The 24,745-nt window shown below is 48.5% G+C and overlaps 1 protein-coding gene and 1 pseudogene across 1 annotated transcript in view; one reads left to right on the top strand and one right to left on the bottom strand.

Moving 5' to 3' along the window:
• Positions 1-24,745, top strand: part of PPARD (peroxisome proliferator activated receptor delta) — an 80,104-nt gene that overhangs the window by 17,052 nt on the left and 38,307 nt on the right. The gene's annotated exons all lie outside the window — the stretch shown is intronic.
• On the bottom strand, positions 2,791-14,262 carry LOC121158339 (annotated as a pseudogene).

The following is a 24,745-nucleotide window of genomic DNA, read 5'->3' on the forward strand; positions in this document are numbered from 1 at the left end:
CATTATCTTTTTAGTGGTAGTAAGCAGGGGCTTGGGAGAGTGGGAGGGAGTGAGGAAGGAAAGGAGGGATAGGGGTGTGATTGTTTTGTGATGTTTGTTTTAGAGGAGGAGCGATTGACCTGCCTTTTGCTGGTTCATTCCCTAAATGACTGCAGTAGCCAGGTCTCAGTCTAGGTCTCCTGTGTGTGTGCTGGATCCGTCGCTCGCTGCCTCTCAGGAGACACAGGGGCAGTAAGCTAGTATTGGAAGCAGAGGTAGGACAGGATCCCAATATGGGCCTGTGGGTATCTCGAGGCGAGTCTTAGCCCCTGTGCCCGATGCCTGCCCCAGAATTAGAACTTTTTTAGGCTGAGAGCTTGATTTTGTAGAACTAAATTCTGGCCCTGCCAGTTTCTAGCTCAATAGCCTTGAGCAAGCCACTTTATCACTCTAGGGATATCTCTGTACTTCCCTGGATTAAATGAGCTGGAGGCCCGGGCGTTTGCTGAATGCTGACCTCTGTATTGGTGGATCTGTGGACCCTCAGAACTGCTGCAACTTTCAGGACTTGCCTCCATCTTTGCATCTGAGTGCTGGTTTGCATGAGTATTCACCTGAGTGCAGTGATGTTCTTTGAGACCCTACAGGACAAGTCCTGGTGACTGCTGTTTGTAATGGAAGGGTCAGCCCCTCCCTGGGCCTTGGGAGGGGAGTGGTGTGGTGATTTGGCCAGCCTGAGGAATGTCAGTAGCCCCTGGCCCCATTCCTTCTTCTGCACTTTGCTGAGGCTTTGGCCTTTGGCGATGAGCTCAGGAGAGGGTGGGGCCTGGGTTAGAGGAGGGCTTGCTACCTTCAACTATTTAGCCAGTAACAAACAGTGAAGAATGTCACTGTTAATCAGGTGCCCCAGGGCCTGGATTATAGGAGTTGGGGAAACATCTGTAGGCTGTGGAGCTGACACTCAGTTTCCACTGAATGGCCTTGGTTCTTCTGTGGGAGTGCTTTTAAAGTTATTTTAGAATGTTCTGTGAGCCCTGCTCTCTCTGGGGTCCTCTTGGAGATGTTCTCTGTCCTTTATCTCATTGTCTTGTGCGTCCACTGTGCCTGCTGATACCTGTGTGACCACCGTTGCCCGGCTCCTTGGGGCCTCCCTGGGTGAGGACCTGAGAGCACAGTGGGCTGCACTCAGAAAGCTGTCCTGTGCACCTTCAGACCCATAGCTCAGATTCCATCCCGGGAAAGCAACTTGGAGCACGGGAGACAACTGAAGCTTGGGTATTCTGTGGGGAGCAAAGCCAGGCCTCTCTTTCATTTCTTACAGCTTTAAAGGGGTCCTTAGCAGCAGGCCAGGAGAAGGCCCATGGGAGCCTCTTCCAGAGTGAGAGCTGGCATGTCAGGTTTTTCTGGGCCACTTCGGCCAGCACACAGATGGGGCCAGGAATTAATGCCTAAATGCAGGCTGATTCCCACAGGGTGTATGTTCCTGTGGGGCCTGCCTGCCTGGATCGCGCCTGTTCTCCGGTGATCCCGGACCTCAGGAGCCCTGGCAGAGACCCTCTAAGCTGCAGGGAGGATGACTTCCTGTAGGCTCCCTCACAGCATGCACGACTCCTCTACCATCCTCCACTCCTGAGCTATATTTAAGTTCCCATGTGAAACTGTATCCCTCAGCTGACACACGTCTGTAAACGTCTTTAAACCACAGCCCTGGTCATTGGGCAGCTCAGCTGGGGTGACTGGTGGGGCTGGTGGCTCGGCCTCCAGCTGCTCTCAGATGGGTCTGAGTATGTGGTGTAGAACCCACCGGGAAAAGCAGGGCCAAGCAGGCAGTAGCCAGGCCTCGCCCAAGGGTCAAAGACTGGAAGTCCTGTGGGGGAGATGAAGGGCGGGTGACAAACAGGCAGCCTTGTGAGAACATAGGCAGGGACAAGCTTCTGCGTCACTGAGCCACTGCTAGAAAGTGAACTGTTTTATAGTCTATGTGATTTTGTATCATTTGAAAGTTGAGATGTACTTCATGTAACATAAAAGACACCGTTTTAAACTGGGCACTTCAGAGGACTGGCATCGTGGCACAGTGGATTAAACTGTCAATTGCGATATTGGCATCCTATACTGGAGCTCCAGGTTGAGTCCCTGCCGCTCTTCTCCCAATCATGTTCCCTGCCAGTGGTCTGGGAAAACAGCAGAAGTTGGTCCAGGTGCTTGGGCCCCTGTCTCCCATGTGGTAAACCTGGATAAAGTGCCTGGCTCTTGTCCTGGCCTGGCCCGGACCTGACTGTTGCAGCACTTTGAGGAGTGGATCAGTGGTTGGAAAGAGCTCTCTTTTTACCTCTCTCTTGCTCTCTCTCTCTGTTCTCTGTTCTGCTTCTCAATTACATTTTTTTCCCCATGTGTTTTTTGGTTTGTTTTTATGTAAAATGTCCCAGTTCTTCCATAATTTATAAACATGACTTATCCCGAGGGATAGCCAGGAGGATGGGCAGAGAGGACTCATCACTGACAGGGAAAGCTCCTCTTGCTGCCCCCTGGGGTGGCCCAGCCAGGATCTTTAGGGACACTGTGGTAGCCAGGATGCTGCTCCCTGAGGTGGTGGCCAGGCCATCTGTTCCTCCAGCACTCACCTCCGGAGTCTCCTCTGGGACCCCAGGCCCACTGGGCACATTGCCCCATGCTCAGAACCCTGACACAGCTCCCAGTTACAAAGTCCCCTCTTCAGCTGCTGGCCTGGGGTCGTGGGCCCTCTCTTTGCCACTGCCCCTGACCCCAGGAGGGCGGGAAGGGAGGGGGCAGAAGCAGGGTCCTGGGGCCTCAGCCAAAGGTGAGGTTAAAGCCCCATTGGAACTTGTTCTTGCAGTGGTTCAGGGAGGCCAGTGTCAGGGACAGCGGCAGAAGCTTCTTCTCCAGCATAGCACCCTCGTGCCAGTTGCTGTCTATGGAGCCTTGGAAGAGCAGGTTGACCTTGGACAGGTCCAGCTGGTACCTGAAGGAGACACTGGTGCCCTGCAGCCGTGTGCTGGCCTCAAACTCCACACCTACCTAAACCTGTTCGCTGGCCTTGTGGTGGTATGTTGCATGCATGCCTACCTGGCCCAGCGTGACTGCCACCAACCAGTTCAGTGTGTATTTACCAGCCAGGGACGTGCTGATGCCCTCCTCCCCAAGCTGCCAGTGGTAGACCAGTTCTTTGCCCAGGGCCAGGCTCAGCATGATGTCTACAGGTAGTGGGCCGTGAGGATTCCTGAGTCCACCAGCATATCAAGGTTACCCAAGGTAATGGCTGTCAGATCCCCGGTATTCCCCGTCTACTTGCCAGTTCACCGATTTCAACTGCTGGGTCTGGATGGCCACCTTGGACCTGAACCTGGGGCCCAGCTGATGGGTGGGTGTTGAGGCTGCCACTGTTGTCCATGTCCCCCACCAGCACAGGGAATGCCTCTGTCCCCACGTACCTGACCTCAGAGTGGTAGTTAGGCTCCCCACTTGTTCTGAGGGCGACTGTGTGGTTGACCCGTGAGCTTGACCCCTACCATCTGAATGGGAAACAGCTCCTTGCACTCCTTGAAAGTGTCTGGATTGGGCAGACCCCCTGGAGGTGCTGGCAACCTGGTCAGTTCCGGCAGGCCGCTTTACGCCTGGGCCTGGACTGGCCCCAGCACACAAGGGAAGCCCAGCGGCGAAGGCGGACCCACAAGTGTCGACGCTGTCACGAGCAGTAGCCTAACAGCCAGCACTTTCCCCATGATGGCTCCCTGCGCTGTGCACAACCCAACATGCTGTCACCACTGCCCTCAAATGTTTAGAAAAGAAGTCATACACAGTGATTTGTATTATACTCACTGTATCATATAGCTATCACCCCTATCCTGGAGAACATTTACACAGGCCCCAAAGAAACCCCATACCCTTTAGCAGGCAATCCCAGGACCAGCCGTCTTCATCCAGTCCCTGGTATGGCTTTCCCTATCCTGGAGGTTTCATGTAAATGTGAACATGTAATGTGTGGCTCTTTGTCCGGCTTTTTTCACTTAACATAATGTTTCAAGATTCCTTTGTGTTCCTTTTTTGGTTCAGTAATCTGTTGGATGTGTGAATCATACTTTGCTTATCCATTCATCAATTTCTAGTTGCTTGCTAAGTGCATTTGTGTAGAGGCTTTTGTGTGGATATATGCTTGAAGTTCTCTTGGGAACAGGTGCAGTGAAGTGGCTGGGTCATATGAAAGCTCGTGGTTGAACATTCTGAGGAACTACCAAACTGTTTTCTAAAGTGGCTGCACCATGTCTTCATTTTCTCAATGATTCGTTTTTCTTTTTAAAATTGATAGGCTGTTTAGTTTTCATCATAGTAAGATATATGTAACATAAAATGTGTCATTTTAGGTTTTGAATTGTTTTATGTATTATTTTATTTGGAAATCGGAGAGAGAAACATAGTTCCCATCCATGGGTTCACTCTCCAAATGCCTGCAGTGAATGGTCCAGAGCTGAGCTGAGGCCTGGAGCCTGGAGCTCAATCCACGTCTCCTGCATCAGGGGCCAGAACCTAGTTTGAGTCTGGAGTCAGGAACTGGAGGCAGATCTCAAACCCAAGGATTCCAATACAAGACACAGATGTCCTAACCAGCATGTAACTACCAGGCAAAATGTGCCTCATTGAAATCCACTTCAGTGGCATTATTTACAGTGTTGTGCAGCCACGTGTCACCGGTGCCCATCTTCAGAACCTTTCTCATACTTATCAAAATGAAACTGCACCTGCTAGATAATCCCTTCCATTCCGCCTTCCTCCAGTCCCTGCCAGCCACCATTGTTTGTCCCTCAGACTTGACTTCTTTGAGCACCACATACAGATGGAATTTTACAGTACTCGTCTTTTTGTGACTGATTTCACTTGATGTCTCCAGGTTTATCCATGTTGTAGCGTGTGACAGAATTTCCCATGAAGGTAAAGCATTAGAAAGAGAGGGTAAAGGAAGCATGAAGGGAGAGGGAGAAGGAGAGAGAGATCCATCTACCTACTGGTTAACTTCCCAAATGACCACAGCAATCAGAGTTGGGCTAGGCTAAACCAGGAGCCAGGAACTCCATTTGGGTCTCCCAGGTGAGCAGCCGGGACCCAAACACTTGGGCCAACTTCTGCTGCCTTGCCGGCTTCATTAACAGGGAGCCAGTAAGAACCAGAGCAGCTGTCACTCTAACCAGTACTCTGATATGGGATGCTGGCATTGCAAGTGGTATCTTAACTTGCTGTGCCACAATTATACCCCTCCATTTCCTTTTTTTTTTTTTAATTGCAAAGTCAGATATACAGAGAGGAGGAGAGACAGAGAGGAAGATCTTCTGTCCTATGATTCACTCCCAAGTGACTGCAATGGCCAGAGCTGAACCCATCCAAATTCAGGATCCAGGAACTTCCTCTAGTCTCCCATGTGGGTGCAGGGTCCCAAGGCTTTGGGCCATCCTCAACTGCTTTCCCAGGCCACAAGCAGGGTGCTGGATGGGAAGTGGAGCTGCCGGGATTAGAACCGGCGCCCATATGGAATTCTGGCGCATTCAAGGTGAGGACTTTAGCCGCTAGGTCACTGCTCCAGGTCCTCCAGATTTCCTTTTTAAGGAAGAATAATATGTCTTGTATGTGTATGTCACATTTTATTTATTCCTTCACATATCAGTAGATAACATTGAAACATTGTTTAACATTTTTTCCATGTTAAAGCTGCTGCTTATATCAATATGGATTTACAAATAATCTGTTCATATCCCTGCATTCAGTTCTTTTGAGTATATGCCCCAAAGTAGAATTACTGGATCATATGATAGCTCTAGTTTTGATTTTTTGTTTTTGAGGAAGTGCTGAGCTGTTTTCCATAGTGGCGGCATGATTAGACATTCCCACTAGTGTTGTGCGAGAGTTCCCATGCCCTCCTCACTCTGGGTTGATAGCTTGGTTGGTATAGAATTCTTAGAAATTCAAGGTCACTGCTGCATGGTTTAATAAATAAAACAAAGTCAGATTCCAGTCCTTTGATAGTAATTCCCCCTCTCTGAAAGATGTGAAGTGTTTTCTGTGCTCTTTGAGTTGGAGCGTATCACTGGGTGTTTGCCTTCTCTTATTTCTTCAGGTCCTAAATTGCTGAAGGCAAATCTTTTGAGATCTCCAGAAAATTTTTTTAGTGCATTACTTTTTTTTTCCCTCAATGGCTCTGATGAATATGATTTCCAGCCTTCTGTTGTAGTGAACTCTGTCATTTCACACAGTGTCCCTGTACTCTGACTCTAGACTTCTTATTACACTTTGGACTTTTGGGCCTCCTAGTTCATTACTGGTATGTACAAATGCAATTGGTGTTTATATTTTGATGTTATATTATGCAATTTTATTAATGATTTTTATAATTTTTCATGTTTTAGTGGATTTCTACAGGATATTTTGTGTGTATAACATCATGTCATCTATGTCATCTCCCAGTGTAAACAGGTTTTTTTTTAAAGTTTTATTTATTTATTTATTTATTTAAAGATGTATTTTTATTATTTTTTTATTGGAAAGGCAGATATACAGAGAGGAGGAGAGACAGAGAGGAAGATCTTCTGTCCAATGATTCACTCCCTAAGTGAGCGCAATGGCCAATGCTAAGCCGATCCGAAGCCAGGAGCTTCTTCCGGGTCTCCCACATGGGTGCAGGGTCCCAAAGCTTTGGGCCGTCCTCCACTGCTTTCCCAGGCCACAGGCAGGGAGCTGGAAGGGAAGCGGGGCTGCCGGGATAGAACCGGCGCCCATATGGGATCCCGGGCGTGCAAGGCGAGGACGTTAACCACTTGCGCCACCGCGCCGGGCCCAAGTTTTATTTTTTATTTATTTAAAAGGCAGAATTAACAGAGAGAGGAAGAAAAGAGAGAGAGAATCTTCCATTTGTTGGTTCACTTAATGGACACAACAGTCAGTGCTTGACCAAGCGTAGGCCCAGAGCCAGAAGCTTGTTCCAGTTCTTGCACACGGATGCAGGAGCCTAAGTACTCGGGTCATCTTCTTCCACTTTTTGAGATGCGTTAACAAGAAGCTAGATCAGGAGTGAAGCAGCTGAGACTTGAAATGGTACCCAAATGGGATGTCGGTGTTGCAGGCAGAGGCTACAAAATCCAGAAAGGATTTTCTCTCCTTGCCTCCCTGTCCTCTCAGCTCCCAGTTATCCCTCTTGGAGACAGCCCTTGTGAGCACTTTCCCTTGTGAGCATGTACCTACATGGGTTTACTCACCATTACTGCCTTATTAGAATTCAAGCACACGGCTATCAACCATACCCACAGGGCTGCCCTTTACTTATTGTAACTTGGCTATCTCTGCATACCAGACACCTCATTCTTCTTCTCTCCTTTTCACAACTTTCTCATTCTTTTTTGTTTACCTCATCTGTTATATAGGTTTTCCCTATTTGTTGATGAGTGTGATCTGTCTTTGGCTGCAGTGAATTGAATAATCTTGTTATTTGGCATGCCGTTAAACAAGCTGCTTGACAGGTCTATGGCAAGAGAGATGTGGTCACAGAGACATTGAAAGGGAAGGTTAGGCTTCCAGACGAGACCAATGGATCAGTTCTTCAGATCATGGTAGGCCAGATGGTGGTGTGGCGCCACATGTCAGCCACCACCTGGGACTTCTGTATCCAGTGGCACAATTCCTGACCTCTCTGCTTCTTTTCCAGTTTTGTACTAATGCACCTGGAAGGCAGCAGATGCTGATCCAATTACTTGAGTTCCTGTTAGCTACACATGAAACCCAGATGGTGTTTCTGGTCCTTGGCTTCTTGCTGGCCCAACCCTGTGAGAGCACTGGGAGAGTGTATGAGCTAGCTGATGGAAGATGTTTCTCTTTCTTATGCTGTCATTCTGCTTTCAAGTAAAGAAATAAATCTAAAAAAAGAAAGAGAAGTCTCATGGTATGCATGGACTTCTGAGTGGACCTTGCAGGCTGGGCAGGATTTGAGCAGGTTGAGATGTGGGAAGGGCAAGTGTGAGTGAAGGAGCGGCAGCTTGATGTGACTGGAGAAATCAAGAGTATTAGTTATCTATTGCTGCAAAACAAGTCACCCCAAACTTGGTGGCTTCAGGCAACATTTATTATCTTGTGGTTTCTGTGAGTTAGGAAGGGATCCCACAAGGACATGAATACCAAGAGGAGTTATTATCAATGTTTTAGAAGGCTGACCTCAGCAGCAAGTTAGAGTGAGGATGGGTTGGGCAGAGCAGGCCCAGGGAGCGGGAGGCAGCCATCATTGTAGATAACGTGGCATGCTTGGTGGAGGAGCTGGGGTTGGTCAGAGGGGAGTGGGAACCATCAGAGGTCTTTGAACAGGAACTATGGAGATGGCTGTTTATCTGCTGGCATTATGTGAAGGAGTCCAAACAGAGAGAGGTCCATGGATAGAGGCCTCCATGAGGAGATGTCTCCACTACCCTAGAAGAAAGTTTCTGGTAACTATTGCTATGTATTCGGCACAGTGTCTGTGCTAAATACTTAAGGTACTTTTCTCTCATCTTTGAAACAACCACAAAACAAAGGTATTACTGAGCCAGATTCCATTTACCTCTAAGGGAACTCAGCCCCAGAGAAGTTAGAAAAAAAAAAAAAAAAAACGCTTTCATATGTCACACAACTAGTAAGTGGTAGAGTAGCCCCAAATCTGTCTGCTTTGAAGACTATGTCCTTCTGTGGCAGTAGACTGGAAAGGTGGGGGTCCCTGGGAGACCATCCTGTGGATATTGCTGGACGGTGGAGGAGTGTAAAGCTCGATTTTGTGAGCCTTGATGACTGCTGCCCCATGGAAAGGCTGGTGGGGGTGCTGATCTAGTGAGAGGGTCAGGTGTACCCCCACCCAGAAAGTGCTGGAAAAGTGGGAGCTTGTAGGTGAAGAGCTGTGGTGTGGTGCTTGTTGAACCCTAGTTCTCTCAACAGCTAGTATACCCTGTGGCAGAGCTTCCAGCCCTGTGTCTGTCTGTATAGCCTGTGTACAGGGAGGGACAGAACTGACTCTCAGCAGTGCTGAAGGCTCTCCAAGCCCTCTCACTTCTTTTTGAGCCTTTCAACCATCCCCTGTTTGATTGATGGGAAAAACAAGGCTCATAGGAAACTTACTCAAGAAGAACCATGATTGAAGTGACTTACCACAAAGCTTAGTGGCTTACAGCAGCAACCATTATCCCTTCTCCAGATTCTGGGAGTTCCCCAGGCCCAGCTATGTCATTCTGCCACACATGGTGTCCACTGAGCTGGCCATTGGCTGCACCCAGCTGGATTGTTACATCCATGATGGCCTCTCTTGGCACAGTCTTGATAGTCCATTCTGCGTATCTTAGAATATTGAGGTGGAGGCCAGTCCAGCTGAGGCCTCAGTCAGACCCCAGGATATCCACCCCCTCAGCTACATTGTACAACCAAAGCCATCCCTGGGCCAGCCGTGAATCAGGGAGAGGAGCTAGACTTTGCTTTTCATGGGAAGAGTGGCCGAGGGCTAGTGGCCTGTCTCACCCACAACAAGGAGTGGCATGCCAGGGTCTAAGTCCCACAGCTCTGGAGTCCAAACCTGGCTGCCCACTGCAGCTCCATCTGCCCGTCACTCCTCAGGAGCTGCTGAGCTTGCTGCCACATGCATTCTGCCTTGTGCATTGTTAGAGGGAGCTGATTTTTCTTTTTCCCTCCCTCCTTGGGAAGAAAAAAGCCATGCCAGTAACCCTTTTCACATGTTAGCATCCAAGCCTGCTGGGCATGAGAGACCCTTCTAAAATAGGCTTTGCCCTGGGGGTTTGCTGGCTGCCCCAAGCTTCCAGACACACATGGAGTTTCCGCGTGGAGTCTCCCTTTCTGCACTTAGTGGACCTTCAATCCACTGCTGTGGCTAGGCGATTTGCTTGCTGCATTGCAGCCAGATGTGCAGGGTGGCCCTGCTTCGAGTTCTCCCAGAAGGATTCTGGTCCAGCAATCCCCAGATGTGGCTCAGCTAGCAGATTCTCCAGGGAGCTTGGGGAAGATGTCCATTGCTTGGCCTTGCTTCAATCTCTTGGGTTGAAATTTCCAGGAATCTGCATTTGAAAGCTCCCCAGTTGGGAGTGATTTCCAGTTAGTGACACCCTCAGTAGCATGCTGCATTAGTCCTCTCCTCTGAGAAAGGTGCTTTTGAAGTTGTCTGTCAAGTGAGACGCAATGATTGGTCTGGGAAGCCTTCCGCTTTACAATCAAAAAGTCACACCTAAAAGCACCCAGGAAGTTTCTGGCATAATCTGCGCTATTTTAGACAGTCTTTTCTTTGATGTGTCTGGGTGTTAGGGTGGCTGCTGCTTTTGCTCAAGGTGTTTGCAGCATGAACAAGATCTTCTGGTGGTCCATAGACCCTGCCTACCTAAAACCCACTTAGTCTTATTTATCTGGAATGTGAAATTCCTTTACTTTTCTGTCTGGTTGGTACCTTTGGTGTGAAGAATATGACAACCCTAGTTGTACAAGTAAGCATAGCAATGGGACTCAAAGGGAGAGGATGAAGTCCTTCATTTACTATGCATTCCCCAAACGGCTGCAACAGCCAGGCCATAGCCAGGCCAACGTGATGACTTAACTTGCCATACCACAGTGCAAACCCCAACAACTGGATTTGTCTGGTCCTGTGTCTTAGGTACGTTTGTGGGCTTGTGTTGTGACATAATGTGTAAAGTCACCACTTGTAATGCTGCCATCCCATGTGGGTGCCAGTTTGTCTCCCAGCTGATACTCCCAGCTTGCTCACAGTGTAAGTAAAGCAGAATAGGTTTGAAGTGTTTAGTACCCTGACACCTACGTAGGAGACCTGGATGAAGCTCTTGTCTTGTGGCCTTTGGCTTGGCCCAACCCTGGTCATTGTAGTCATCTGGAGAATGAACCATGGATGGAAGGTTTTTCTCTCTCCCTCTTTATCCCTCTCTCTTTCCTTCCCTCCCTCTATATGACTTTCAAATGAATCTGGGAAAAAAAATATATGGAGTCAGGAGCTTCATTGGTATTGGTGTCAGGAGCCCAAATACTTGGGCCTTCTGCCTTCTTCAAGCCATTAGCATGTAACTGTATCAGAAGTGGAGTAACTGGGACATGAACTGGTGTTCATATGAGATATTGGTGTTGCAGGTGGCAGCTTTACCTACTATGCCACAGTGCCGGCCCCAAGTGCATGTATATTTTTAAAATGTGGATAGTTATATATGAGAGAGACAAGAATTATTATATTTGTTTGAGGGGCAGATTATAGAGAGTAAGGGAGACAGTTACCACTTCTGCTAGCTCACTCTCCTAATGGCCACAGTGACCCTGTTTAGGCCAAACCAAAGCCAGCAGCTCAGAGCTGCATTCAGTTTTCCACATGGGTTGCAGGGCCCAAGCACTTAGCCAATTTCCGCTGCTTTCTCAGGCACATTGGCAGGGCACCAGACTGGAAGTGAAGCAGCCAGGACATGAACTGGTGCTCAGAAGGCTTGCTGATGTTGCAGGCAGCAGTTGGACCACTGCGCTGCAATAGTGGCTCCTGGATGGTTTCTCCAATCAGTTAAACTAACTTTTACATTTTAGAATGCCTGGGGAATATAGAACCAAAAAAAAAAAGGAAGAAAATAAGGGGCCATCACAGGGGCTTAGCAAGCTAGTTCTCTACCTGCATCCCCTATGAGTGCCGGTGTGTGTCTGGCTGCCCCATTTCTCATCCAGCTCCCTGCTTATGGACTGGGAAAACAGCAGAGGCTGGTTCAAGTCTTTGGAACCCTGCACCCACGTAGGAGATCCAAAAGAGGCTCTGGATTGATGATTTCTGTGTTTCTCTTCTTTGTAAATCTGCCTTTCCAATAAAAATAAATCTTTACAAAAAAGAAGAAAATAAAAATTACCTAGAACTCTCAGAGAATCACCAGAAAGAGAGAGAGAGAGATATTCCATTTACTGGTTTAAATTCCCTAATGCCCTCAACAGCCACAGCTGGGCTGGGCCAAAGCCAGAAGCCAGACTCTGTCTGAGTCTTCCATGTGTGTGTCAGGGACTCAGCCAATCTGGTGGTGGACGTGGTTTCCACCTCAGGCCTTCTGGTGCAGGATACAGGCATCCCTACCACTACTTAACCCACTGCAGCACCACAGTAGCACCAGCAGAGCAGTATTGTTCAGCCATTCCCACTGGTGGAGTTCAGGTTATGTTTCATCTTTTGCTGTTACTGGTGTATTTAATGCTTCCCGCACTTGGTATTGTCTGTTCATTTGTTGGTTAGTCCCTAGAAAGAAGCTCTTTGAGAGCAGCCTCATGATTAGTTTCGTCTCCCCCACTGTCTGGTGTCAATCCAGGTGCTTGTCAGTATTCAGTTCCTCTCTCAATCTCTCTTTTACTACACTTGATCTTAGCCAAAAGACTGAGAAGCGGTCTCTTCTTTTTCTTTTAAGAAAGTATCAGGCCCGGCGCAGTAGCATAGTGGTTAAAGTTCTTGCCTTGCATGCCCGGGATCCCATATGGTCGCCAGTTCTAATCCCGGCAGCTCTGCTTCCCATCCAGCTCCCTGCTTGTGGCTTGGAAAAGCAGTGAAGGATGGCCCAAAGCCTTGGGACCCTGCACCCGCCTGGGAGACCTGTTGGAAGTTCCTGACTCCTGGCTTTGGATCGGCGCAACACTGGTCATTGCAGTCTTTTGGGGAGTGAATCATTGAACAGAAGATCTTCCTCTCTGTACATCTGGCTTTTGCAATAAAAATAAAATAAATCTTAAGAAAGAAAAAGTCAGGCCTACCACAGTAGCCTAGTGGCTGAAATCCTTGCTTTGACCTTGCTGGAATCACATGTGGGCGTGGGTTTGTGTCCCTGTGGCCCCACATCCCATCCAGTTCGGTGCTTGTGGCCTGGAAAAGCAGTTGAGGACGGCCCAGGACCTTGGAACCCCACACCTACATGGGAAACCCAGAAGAAGCTCCTGGCTCCTGGCTTTGGATTGGCTCAGCTCTGGCTGTTGCAGCCATTTGGGGAGTGAATTATTGGACAGAAGATCTTCCTCTCTATATCTCCTCTCTGTATATGTGGCTTTCCAACAAAAATAAATGGATCTTTTTTTCTTAAAAAGTATTTATTTATTTGAAAATCAGAGTTACAGAAAGAGAAGAGACAGACAGATCTTCTCTCTGCTGGTTCACTCCCCAGATGGCCACAGTGGCCAGGGCTGGCCAGGCCAAAGTCAGGAACCCAGAGAGATTTTTTCTTTTCAGGTCTCCCACGTGGGTGCAGAGGTCCAAGCACCTTAGCCATCTTTTGCTGCCTTCTCAGGAGCACCAATAGGGAACTAGTCAGAAATGAGAAAGCCAAGACTCAAACCATTGCCCATATAGGATACCACATCACATGCTGGCCCCAACTATTTCTGTTTCTAAAGTGTGTGTAAATATATACTTTTGAATGGGTAACAGTGTAAAGATATTGATAAATTTTCCTGAATTCCAGAAGGTTCTGCCAGTTGACCCTCTCCCTACAGTGTTAAGAGTACTTGGTGCCCTTCTCCCTTTGATTTATAAAAGAAGCCTTGTGATCTTTTGAGTTGTAATGCTGCCTAACCTGTTAACGCATCAGTTTGGGAAGATTCAACATTAAGGCTCTGTCTTTGGGACATGGAAAGCCTGACTATTTGGCAATAGGTGATGTCTCCCTAGAGGTGTGGGCATGTCGGGGAGTGAGTCAAGGAGGGTCAGGAAAGTATGTATAAGACTTTGGTTCTTGCTGCTGACCGAAATGCCTTTTGGAGTCATCAGGAGAGATGTCAGTCTGGAAGCTCTGTGTCTTCAAAAATAGAAATGGAGAACTGCTTCCAGGAAGTCTGATGCAACTGCCCTAGTCGGCCTCAGGAGGCGGTGGGCACCCATATGGCTGGTAGACTCTGGTTGAGTCACCCATTGGCTGTAGTCCCTGCTCCTCTCCACACACTTCCTGTCTGGGGCAGCCTGCTCCACGCCCATGACACAGAGCCATCAGAGAGCCTGCCAAGGATGTAGCAAAGGTCTCCCCAGGTCACACGGCATGTGTGGGTTTCACAGCCGTTCTCTCCAGACGTACATGGTGACGTGTGTTTGCTCTCTAGATCAAGCTGTGGTGCGTTCCCTTGGAAGTTGAAGGTTGAGCCGTGCACCCTGTGGTGGCGGCGCTGAGAAACCTGGCCTCCCTTCTCTATCAGCAGCTGGCCCGGCAGCAGCTCCTGCAGCTCTTGTGGTTTCCCTGTTGGAGTTTGCTGCAGCCTGTTCCCTGTCATGCCGACCCTCGCCTTAGTGCTCACCAAACTCTTCCTCTAGGTCTAGTTCCTCACTAGACCCTGGAAACAGGCAGAGTGGCCCCTGGCCTCCAAGTGGTTAAATGTGTTTGTTTTTCTCTTCCTCTCTGACTCCGCCTTGGCTGCCCTGGGTCCTCCTTCCGGTCCCAGGGCTTCTGTCCTTTTCCTACCTCCCTCCCTCTCTCTCTCAAAATGCGTGTCCCTTCCTATAACTGTGACTGTCTCCTCTTACAGACACCACATACCCAGATACCTGTCCCAACTCCTCCTGAATTCTAGGACCGGTGTTCACCAACTTTCCAGAGTGCTCTGAGCACCCACTCCCTTCTTTCCTGCAGTCTTCTTTCTGTTCCATAATGCAGCATTCACGCAGTTTCCATGAGTTGTCCCGACAACCTTAGCTACTGTCTGCGCCATGCACAGGTTGACCCTCCCAGTCACTCACTCACTTTTGTGATTGTACTGCCCGTGGTGGGTTGGATGGTCTGTTCACATCCTAATCCCCAGAACCCAGGAGCATGGCCTCATCAGGAACAACATCCCCCGCAGGGCTCCTCCCTGCTTTGCGGGTGTGTCTGGGCCTGTGATCACTGTCGTCTCCATGCCAGGACAGTGTTTCCAGTTTGCACAGTGATTATGTGGGGTCCTCCCTTGATCCTCCGTCTGACACCTAGGTCAGGAGACTTGCAAGGCCGTGTGTGATCCTTGGGAGTGGGTCCCATTTGAATCATGATTCTGTCACTCATTAACCAAGGGCCTTTGACAGAGTTAATAACCTTTATAAGCTTCAGTTTCATAGTGTGGAAAAGGGCCTAATGGATCATGGTGAGATCTTATAGTGTCTGGTGTGCACCCAAGGGTCACTCCACCATAGGTGGAGGATTCCAAGCTTGCATCTCTCATGAGACTCGGAACTCTTATCCAAGTGCAGCCTGTTCCTCTGTCATCCTGCTGGAGCTCTCACCAAGCTACAGCAGCCCCCTTCTAAATTAGTTTTGTTTTATTGAAAAGGAAAGGATTCAGACCTTCTGTCATGTGGTTTACTACCCAAATGCCCATAACAGCCAGGACTGGGCTGTATGAAAACTAGGAGCCCAGAAGTTCATCTGTGTCTCCAGCTCGGGTGACAGGAACCCAACTACTTGAGCCAGCATCTGCTTCCCAGGATGCATATTAGTGGGAAGCTGCTTGGGGACAGAGAAACTGCGACCCCAGCCAGTTTCCCTGGGGAAGGTGGGCATCACAAGTAGCGTGCCTGCTGTGCCAAACATCTACTCCAGTTTGTTCTTTTTTTAGAAGATTTAATGATGTATTTATTTGCAAGGCAGGGATAAAGGTGGGAGGCAGTATGAGAGAGAGAGCAAGAGAAAATTGAGAGAGTTCCCATCTACTAGTTCATTTCACAAATGCGTATGGTGGCTGGGCTGAGCCGAGGCTGAAACCAGGAGCTAGGAAGTTAATTCAGGGCTCCCACTTAGATGGCAGGAACCCAGTTACCTGAGTCATCCTTCAGAACTGCCTGTCAAGATATGCACTAGCAGGGAACTAGAATCAGCAGTTAACGCCAGGAATCAGACTCAGTACTCTAGCGTGTAGATCATAGGTGTTCTAACTGCTAGGCTAAACACCTGCCACAGGGATAAAGTTTCAACCTGAACTTTGGGGAGGACACAACATTCAAACCATACCAACACCTTGTATTTGGGAAACTTCAATGAAAGCCCGCCTATAAAACATTAAGTATATGCCTGACTATTTGTAAGCACTTAATAAACTGTTACAGGTCATTATTGTAGATGATCAGCTGCCACCATGGAACGTGCTAAGTGCATCAACTCCTACGGTGTTGGGCATACACCTTTTTTTTTTTTAAGATTTATTTATTTATTGGAAAGTCAGATATACAGAGAGGAGGAGAGACAGAGAGGAAGATCTTCCATCCGATGATTCACTCCCCAAGTGAGCGCAACGGCCGATGCTATGCCAATCCAAAGCCAGGAGCCAGGAGCTGCTTCCAGGTATCCCATACGGGTGCAGGGTCCCAAGGCTTTGGGCCATCCTCGACTGCTTTCCCAGAGCACAAGCAGGGAGCTGGATGGGAAGTGGAGCTGCTGGGATTAGAACCGGCTGGGCACACACCTTTGATGATCATAATCCTCAAGGAATTTTTGAGACTGGTGGAAGAACATTGCCCATGTTCTCTTCCTCCATGTTGTCCTGACCTGCAGAGGGCCACTCTACATTGTTTGAATAGCTCTTGGTATCCTCTTGAGGGCTTTGTAATAACTTTACTTGTGTTATGATCCTTAACTCCACAGTGTGTTCCATGAGGTTAGGATTGGGCACTGAGTAATTGCTTCCTTACCTTGAACCTTGGAGTTCAGCCAGAGGGAGTGGCCAGCTTACTGGTAGGGAGCCATCAGCCTCTTTGGCTGCTGGCCTCTGCTACTCCTTCTCCTATGGCTGCACAGACGCCAAGTTCCTACTCCAAAGAACCTTCCCACCCTGTACAGGGACCCCGAGGGGCTACAGTCACCAGAAGCACTGCTCTCACCACCTGTCACATCACACAGCAGGAACAGGGCTCAGAGATGCCAAACAAAGACAGGTACTTGACACACTGGTTAAGTCAGATTGGAATGCCTGTATCCCATATTGAAGTGCCTGGGTTTGAGTCCCGGCTTCTCTGCTTCCAGTCCCTGGTGGGCAGCAGGTGATAGCTCAAGTACCTTGGTCCCTGTCACTCATTTGGAGACCTGGATTGAGTTCCTGGCTCTCAGCCTTAGCCCATTACCATTTGAGGAGTGTGCCAGTGGATAGAAGATCTCTTCCTGTCTGTATCTTTCTACCTTTCAAAGAAAATGAAACTCAATAGATAAAAAGAGGTGCATCTTATCATATATATTTTAAACTTTTACTTATTTTTATCAAGCAGTCAGATTTACAGAGAGGAGAAACAGGGAGAAAGATTTTCAGTCCAATGATTCACTCCCCAAGTGGCTAGAACAGAGGGAGCTGAGCTGATTCAAAGCCAGGGGCAAGGAGAATCCTCTGGGTCTCCCACATGGGTGGGAAGGTCCCAAGGCTTTGGGCCACTTCTATTGCTTTCCCAGGCCACAAGCAGGGAGCTGGAAGGGAAGTGGAGCAGCTCAGACACAAACCAGCACTGATATGGGATCCTGACACATGCAAGACAAGGCCTTTAGCCTCATCTGTATCTTCTATATCTTTCTCATATGTATCTTCTGATCTTTTCCCTCATCTTTTTACCTCAAATTTAGAATATGAAAATAATGCAATAAACACCTGTATTCTCCTTGATTACACTCAGCATAGCTCTGTGTGTATTCCTCTGTTCAGGACTGTTCAGAAGTAAGTGTGGGTTGGTTTTTGGTTTTCTTTCTCAGGAGTTGATGTTCTGTTTCTGCTTGAAGATATGTTCTTAAGAAACTTTATTTTAGAATGATTTGGTTGAGCTTAGATTTACAGGATGTTTCTTGTCCTTCACCTAATGTTCATCTCTTAGCTCTCATTAAGTTCTGGAAACTCCTCAGCTGTTCTGACTCTTTCTCACTTCTCTGCTCCCACCTCTGGAATACCTCCTGGACATGTGTTGGCCCTTTGGTCACCCATCTGTCTGAGTCGGTTCTGCTGTGAAGCTGTATCCCTTTGATGATCTTAGTTTTCTTACTCTATAGCTTCTGTGAAGTCGCCTTATTTCTTCATATTCCAGGGATGCTGTATCTCTATCTACCTGGTGTTGGTCTCTCTTGTGGTTTCTTTCCTTGTGTTGTTTTCATGGATCGTGAGCGCCCCATCAGGAGGAATTCTTTTTCTTGGCTGAGTCTTGTGTCCTGGACTGTGTAAGTGTCCCCACACAGTGATTCGTTTGCATCTCGGGGACCATAGGTGTGCCAGGGGCCTAGTTCAGGGTTCATGTTCGTTTCTCAGTTTGGCAGCCTTCACTGCTCTGGTAGTGTAAATTCAGATTCGCTGAACCCGTAGGTAGAATTAGCCTAGTCATTTCAGAAACAGGGACCTCCTACCCCTACCCATTCATGCACACAGCCTTGGCAATATGGCCAGCTTCTCATTGTTTTTGCACACTGGGCAGCTCTTTGAGGTGCTCTCGTTTTGATAATGGCTCAAAGGCACCGTCAGGCATTAAACCACATCATATGTGGGAACGGAAGCCCACACTTTGTTATGGTGTTAGTTCCACTCACTATTCATGTTTCAGTTCTTCTTGTCATTTCTGACACATGGGGAATATCCGTTTCAGGTCTGGCTGTGTGGCCCAGGATATCATTTATTTGGAGCTTTTGTGTGACTGGTGGGAAAGGGAAGCTCTTACACATTAATTTCAGTTAACTCTATGCTGAAAGTTCAAGTTCAAATCCTTAGAATGATGGATAAAGCCCTTTAGGATACAACCCATCCACCTCTAGTACATAAACTTAGTGCTTCAGCTTTACACTTCAGGAAATTTATCTGTTTGCATGCCACATACCGTAACACATAAAATCTAAGGTTTTAGAGTCCAGCTGTTGATTTGGAACCCATTGTTTCATAATTTGGGGTATGTTCCACACTTAACCTTCTGTATAACTCAGTTTTCACATCTGAAGAATTGGCAGCATCTGGCCTAGAGAAAGTGTCCTCTGGGCTGTCTGTCTCTAGCAGGCCACACCCCCTGGGCCCCTGGGCCTTTGCACATGCCTGCTTCATCGCTTCAGTGCCCATCTCACCATGGCTTCTGCCCTTGGTCCCTCCTGAGAGAGCATGCTTGATTCTTTTCTCTGGCCGTTATCACTCTGTGAGCCACTGTTGTTTATGTGTCTCCTTTCCTTGCAGATCTGGAGCCCCTTGAGAGCAGGTGCTCATTTCCCTCTGTGCCGGGAGCCTGGCATGCTCCTTGTCGTTTGGCATGGGTTGAGTTGAATTGTATTAGAACTCTGGTTGGATAGAGACAAGGCTCAAAGTGCTGTAGGACACACATGCAGAGACACACAGCAGGGAGGTGTGTTTTGGTTTTTTTTTTTTTTTTTTTGGCAAGATTCCGTGCTAGACTGATGCAAGTGTGAATCAGTGTGGCTTGGACACAAGGTAACAATTCTGAGTCTAGCTGCCAGTGCCAGAGACTTCAAGCTGGCAGCCAGAAAAAGCTTCTCAATCTTGCAAATTAAAGCGGTTTCCGGCCTTGAGATTGCATACCCCACATTCCATCCCAAGCCTCAGCTTTTCTGCCTGCCAGCAGAAGGAAGGGAATCCAAACTAATTATTATCCTTAGTGGGCCCTAGGAATCTTTTCAACAATAATTCAGGATAAGGCCAGGCTTCTAAAAGGGCCATGGCTTTAGAGTAGGTGGCTCCAGGAGCTGGAGACCTCCACTCAGTGCCCTGATGACCAGGCCCCATGTCCAACACTACTGTAGGCATCCAAGCCAAGCACATTTTCTGCCCTCTGAGATTGAAGCAACCTAAAAGGGCAGGGTTTGGTATGCCCCAAGTGCAGCTGCACAGATCCTTGTGAATTCTTTGGACCTCTGGGATGCTAGATAAAAGGAGGTGATTGGAAGAAAAGGGAGTTGAACCATGAAGGAGCCCCAGAGAGTGTCCTTCAGCCAGCAGTCTTCTGAGAGTGGCAAGTGGTGACCCCATCGAGAGATTCTCGTCTCTTTGGAACTCCAATAGGCAAGGGCGTGCTTTGGCCAACACATGTGATACCCTTCGGGGCGCTCAGTACTGTCTGGCTGCTGCTCAGAAAGGTACTGCTATAGTAGTGACACGGTTCCTTCTTTCCCTTACAGAAGAGAGCTTGCCAGCAGGTTGGGGAGAATTCTAGCACACAGGAAACCACAACCAACAGTGCGAGACAGCAATTTCACGTGGTACCGCTGTGCACAAATCCACCCCTTTGATAACCCTAAGGCTTTTGCTCAAAAGCAGCATTCTTTTCCTGGGGTTTGGACTGTTGGTTTGCTTTCCATGGATGACTTGCAGCACTGTTATAGACTGCTCTGGAATTGCTACAACCACCTTTTATCTGCTTCTGTGAGATTGAAACTCTGCCCCTCCCATCCTCCGCCCCCCTCCCGCCCCCCGCTGCCAGTGCGCTGTCTTGGGATGGATGGTTAGGAACGTCTCTTTCATTATTCCCTTAATAATAGCACATGAACTTTACACTGTCACTTACTGGTCTCTTGAGTCTCCCACAAGTCACCAGCAGTTGCTGCTTTTGAGGTATCAAGGATTGTCCTCCACCCTCTCAGATAACTCTCCTTGCCTTTCCAGGTATGACTTTTTTTTTTTTTTGAAAAGGGCATGGCGCAATAGCCTAATGGCTAAAGTCCTCACCCTGCACATACCAAAATCCCATAGGAGTGCTGGTTCTAATCCCGGCAGCTCTGCTTCCCATCGAGCTCCCTGCTTATGGCCTGGGGAAGCAGTCAAGGATGGCCCAAAGCCCTGGAACCCTGCACCCACATGGGAGACTCAGAAGAAAATCCTGGCTCCTGACTTTGGATCGGTGCAGCTCCAAGCCATTGCAGCTGCTTGGGGAGTGAACCATCGTATGGAAGATCTTCCTCTCTGTCTCTCTTCCTCTCTGTGTATCTGCCTTCCCAATAAAAATAAATAAATCTTTAACATTTATTCAAAAAACCAAGTGTCCGAAAGAAAAGGCGAAACCGAGAAAGGGAGGGAGAGAGATCATATCTTCCATTCTCTGGTTCACTCCCCAGCTGTCTGTACTGGCCAGGGCTGGACCAGGTCGAAGGATCCAGGAACTCTAGCTGAGTGTCCCAGAACCCAAACACTTGGGTCATTGTCTGCTGTCTGCCAGATACATTTGCAGGGAGCTAGCTGGATCAGAAGAGAAGCAGCTGGGACTTAAACATGCACTCCAGGGGGAGTACCAGCATCCCAAGTGGTGGCTTAACCCAGTGCAGCCCCACAGTGCTGGCCCTGACTGGATTTTTTCTAGGAGGGTGTTTCTCCAAGTGATTGTTAAATTGGGGGCTTTGGACTTCAGTTTTGGACTCTACCTCTGAAGACAAGAAAAATGGAGCCAGCTGGTTTCGGGAGCCACAGGTGCATTCCTCACTAGGGTTTCCAGCAGAGCGAGGCAGTCTACTATCCCAAGCGACTTGTGGAGCTGCCACGCTCTTCCTGATTTGCTTCTCAGCTGTTTTTTTTTTTTCTGGAGGGTGGGGGAATGAGGAGGTGCTGCTGTCCTCCTCGTCTGGTGGCCGTGATTCCAGCTGTCACACTTAGGCTGCAGGGAGGGAGAAACAAAGGATGTCTAACTTGTCTTTTAAGCAGATTTCAAGGAAGTCTTGAGTCTCCGTCACCTTCTGTGACCGGGGAAAGTTAGTGGACATATCAGAGCCACAGTTAGCTCAGCTGGGACACGGCCTGGTAGTAGCCCAGGAGGGTCAGAATAGGCACAGAGCACCTAGCCCATGGTCCCCTCCACCAGCAGCCAGCTGGTGCAGTACTCCTGGCACTGCTGGCCCCCCATGGTCCCGCCCCGCCGCCATCCTCCCCTTTCCTTTGTTGTAGTGCTGGACCTATCCCCCCAGCCCTACTCTTCCCTGGCCCTCATTCTCTCCTAACCCCTGCTGCTTCTGTCCCTTATCATCTTCTCATCCTCTCTTTGTCCACCTGTTCCTCTACCCCCCCCCCGCCCTCCCAAGGAACAGTGAGTGAATGGAAAATTCCCAGAACTTAACAAGGACCAGAGGTTATAGGTAGTGATTGGCCTTGTGAATTGCAGATCAGTGATGAGTAATGTAGGAAAACTGTGTGTGATTGGCTCATTTATTAATCAGTTACAAATTACATTTGACAGCTAGACCAGAAATAGCAACACCTTGAATCAGGAGTTTACTGTCTGTCATATAACAGAAATTGAGGAGAGACGATCCAAGGAGAGTCCCTCTCCTCTGCTAGCCTTGTGCAGGGCTTCCTAAGGTGGCAAGGTAATCTAGGGTGGCTGCTGGAGTGCCTGTCCATCACATCAGGTTTCTAGGATGAAAGCAGGAAGAAGTGGGGAAGGGGAGGCAAGAAGGACACATGCTACCTCCTAAGGAGCTGCAGGTCCTACTCCACAGCTTCCACTTGCCCTCCTCAATCTCCCTTAGTTTCCAGGGAGACCGAGAAGTCTTAGCAAGGCACAGTGCCGATGGAAGTGGAACTGGGGTTTTGTCACTGAAAGGAGGCAAGTGGCTAGTGGGTGAGAAGCAGGGTCCACCACATTTCATTCAGCATTCACTCAGCACCTACATTCTGCTGGCCGTGAGGAGCAGTCAAGTTGCCCCCCCTTCCAGAGATGGGGCACAGATAGTAAACAAGCAGAGAGAGGACGGGAGAGGAAGTGGAAGAGAGGGCCAGTGGAGGTCTTAGGGGCCATCTGGACTGTTCCAGAAAACAGGTCATACAAATGTTCCCCTCTGCTGTTTAGTTCTGCTGTGTCCTTTGCCCTCTTTTTCCGAATTGTTATGATTGTTGGGGTTTGTGTTTGTTCCTCTATTCTGGCCTCTGCAACAGCCGCTAAAACCTCGAGGAAGCCTGGGACGGCCACTGTGGTGCAGTGTGGGGTTAATCTACTAATTGGGATACTTGCCTCCCATGTTTGAGTGCCAGTTCAGGTTCCAGCCACTTCACCTCTCATGCTACTCCCTGCTGATCCTCCTGGGAAGCAGCAGACTCAATTATTCGAGTTCGTGGCTCCTGGCTTCAACCCTGGCCCAGCCACAGGGCCATTTGGGGTGAGTGAACCAGCAGATAGAACATTTATGTTTTTCTGTTCCCTCCCCCTCCTCCTCACCCTGTCACTCTGCCTTTCAGATAAATAAATCTTAAAATAGAGAGAAAGAGAGAAGCATAAACAGACGACGGCTTAGTGGGAACCTCTGGATGGGAGCCACGTGCTTGAAGAGGCAAGTTCTAGGTCAGTGAGGCAGAGGCCAGCAGCAAGGGAACATCCTGTTCCTGGACACATCTCAGCTGTGCCAGCAGGCTTTGCTCTGGCAGCGGGGTCGTCACTGAGAGAGATGCTCCTCCCAGGCATCTGGCAGCACCTGGCAGCACCTGGCAGCACCTGGCAGCACCTGGGCCCCTGCACTTACTGTTAACTGAAACTCTTACGGCGGTAAAATGCTTCTCCGGTTCATGCAAAATGAGTTGAATGTTTTACCCATGTCAGTGAATCAGGAGTTTTTGGTGTGCCATAGTGTTCATTCTGCACAAAAAGCACAACTTCTAATCACCATAAAACGTATTGCATATTAGACATAGATATTCCTTCTTGGAGTTCAAAGAATTATTTTATGATTTTTTTAAGGAATTTAAATTTTTAACGCAAAAGCTGGGAGACAAATTGATCTCTTAGCTGCTCATTCAACTCCCCGAAGCTCAGGGTCAGCCTGGCCAAAGCGTGGAACACTGTTCAAGTCTCCCAGCGGGTGACGGGGATCCATGTATGTGAGTCATTATCTGCTGCGTCCCAGGGTGAGCATCAGAGGAAGCTGGATTGGAAACAGGAGCTAGTCCTCAGACCAAGCCCTCTGCTGTGGGATATGAGCCACTCCAAACAGTGTGTTTTTTTTTTTTCTAAGATATTTTGTGTGGGGCCAGCACAGTGGCACAGCAGACTGGTGCCTCCATCCTATGACACCAGCATATGGGCATTGGTTAATTTCCCAGCTGCTCCACCTGTAGTCAAGCCTCCTGTATCTCTCCTTCTTTTTCTATAAAATCTGCCTTTCACAAACGGAGACTCTAAGGTGGACTATGTCAATCAGTGGATTCTGCAGCGACGTCATCATGCTGGGAATGGCGAGATTGGCAGTAGTTCATAACTGTTGAACTATCAAAACCACTTGAACAAGACCCTCGGAGAATGCCCCACATCGGGGACCTGAGATGGGTGGGAGAGTGGGTGGGGCTTTTCGCTTTACCTCCCTTTTACCCCAGATATGGAAAAAAAAAATGTGTGGAAATGATAGTCTTACCCATTTTCCTGTAGCCCTTGAAACTTTATGCCCTAATTAACTATGTAAAGATTGTCAAAAATATAATAAAAAATGGCAAAAAAAAAAAATCTGCCTTTCAAATAAATCTTAAAAAAAAAAAACCGTAAGAAAAAAAGAATGTTTCATTTATTTGAAAAGCTCGGAGAGATAGGGATCTTCTGTCTGTGGTTCATTCCCCAGATGGCCACAGCAGCCAGGGCAGGGCCAGGCTGAAGTCAGTGAGGTTTCTCACATCGGTGGCAGGGGCCCAGGCACTTGGGCCATCTTCTGCTACTTTCTCAGGAAAATTAGCATGGAGCTGGATTAGAAATGGACAGTCAGGGGCCCAGCATGATAGTCTAGCAGCTGTATCCTCTGCTTGCATACACAGGAATCCCACATGAGCACCCATTTGTATTCCGGCTGCTCCACATCACATCCAGCTCTCT

The sequence above is a fragment of the Ochotona curzoniae genome, unplaced genomic scaffold, assembly GCF_017591425.1.
Source record: "Ochotona curzoniae isolate NIBS_2020 unplaced genomic scaffold, NIBS_Ocur_1.0 contig_3819, whole genome shotgun sequence".
Lineage (NCBI taxonomy): Eukaryota > Metazoa > Chordata > Mammalia > Lagomorpha > Ochotonidae > Ochotona > Ochotona curzoniae.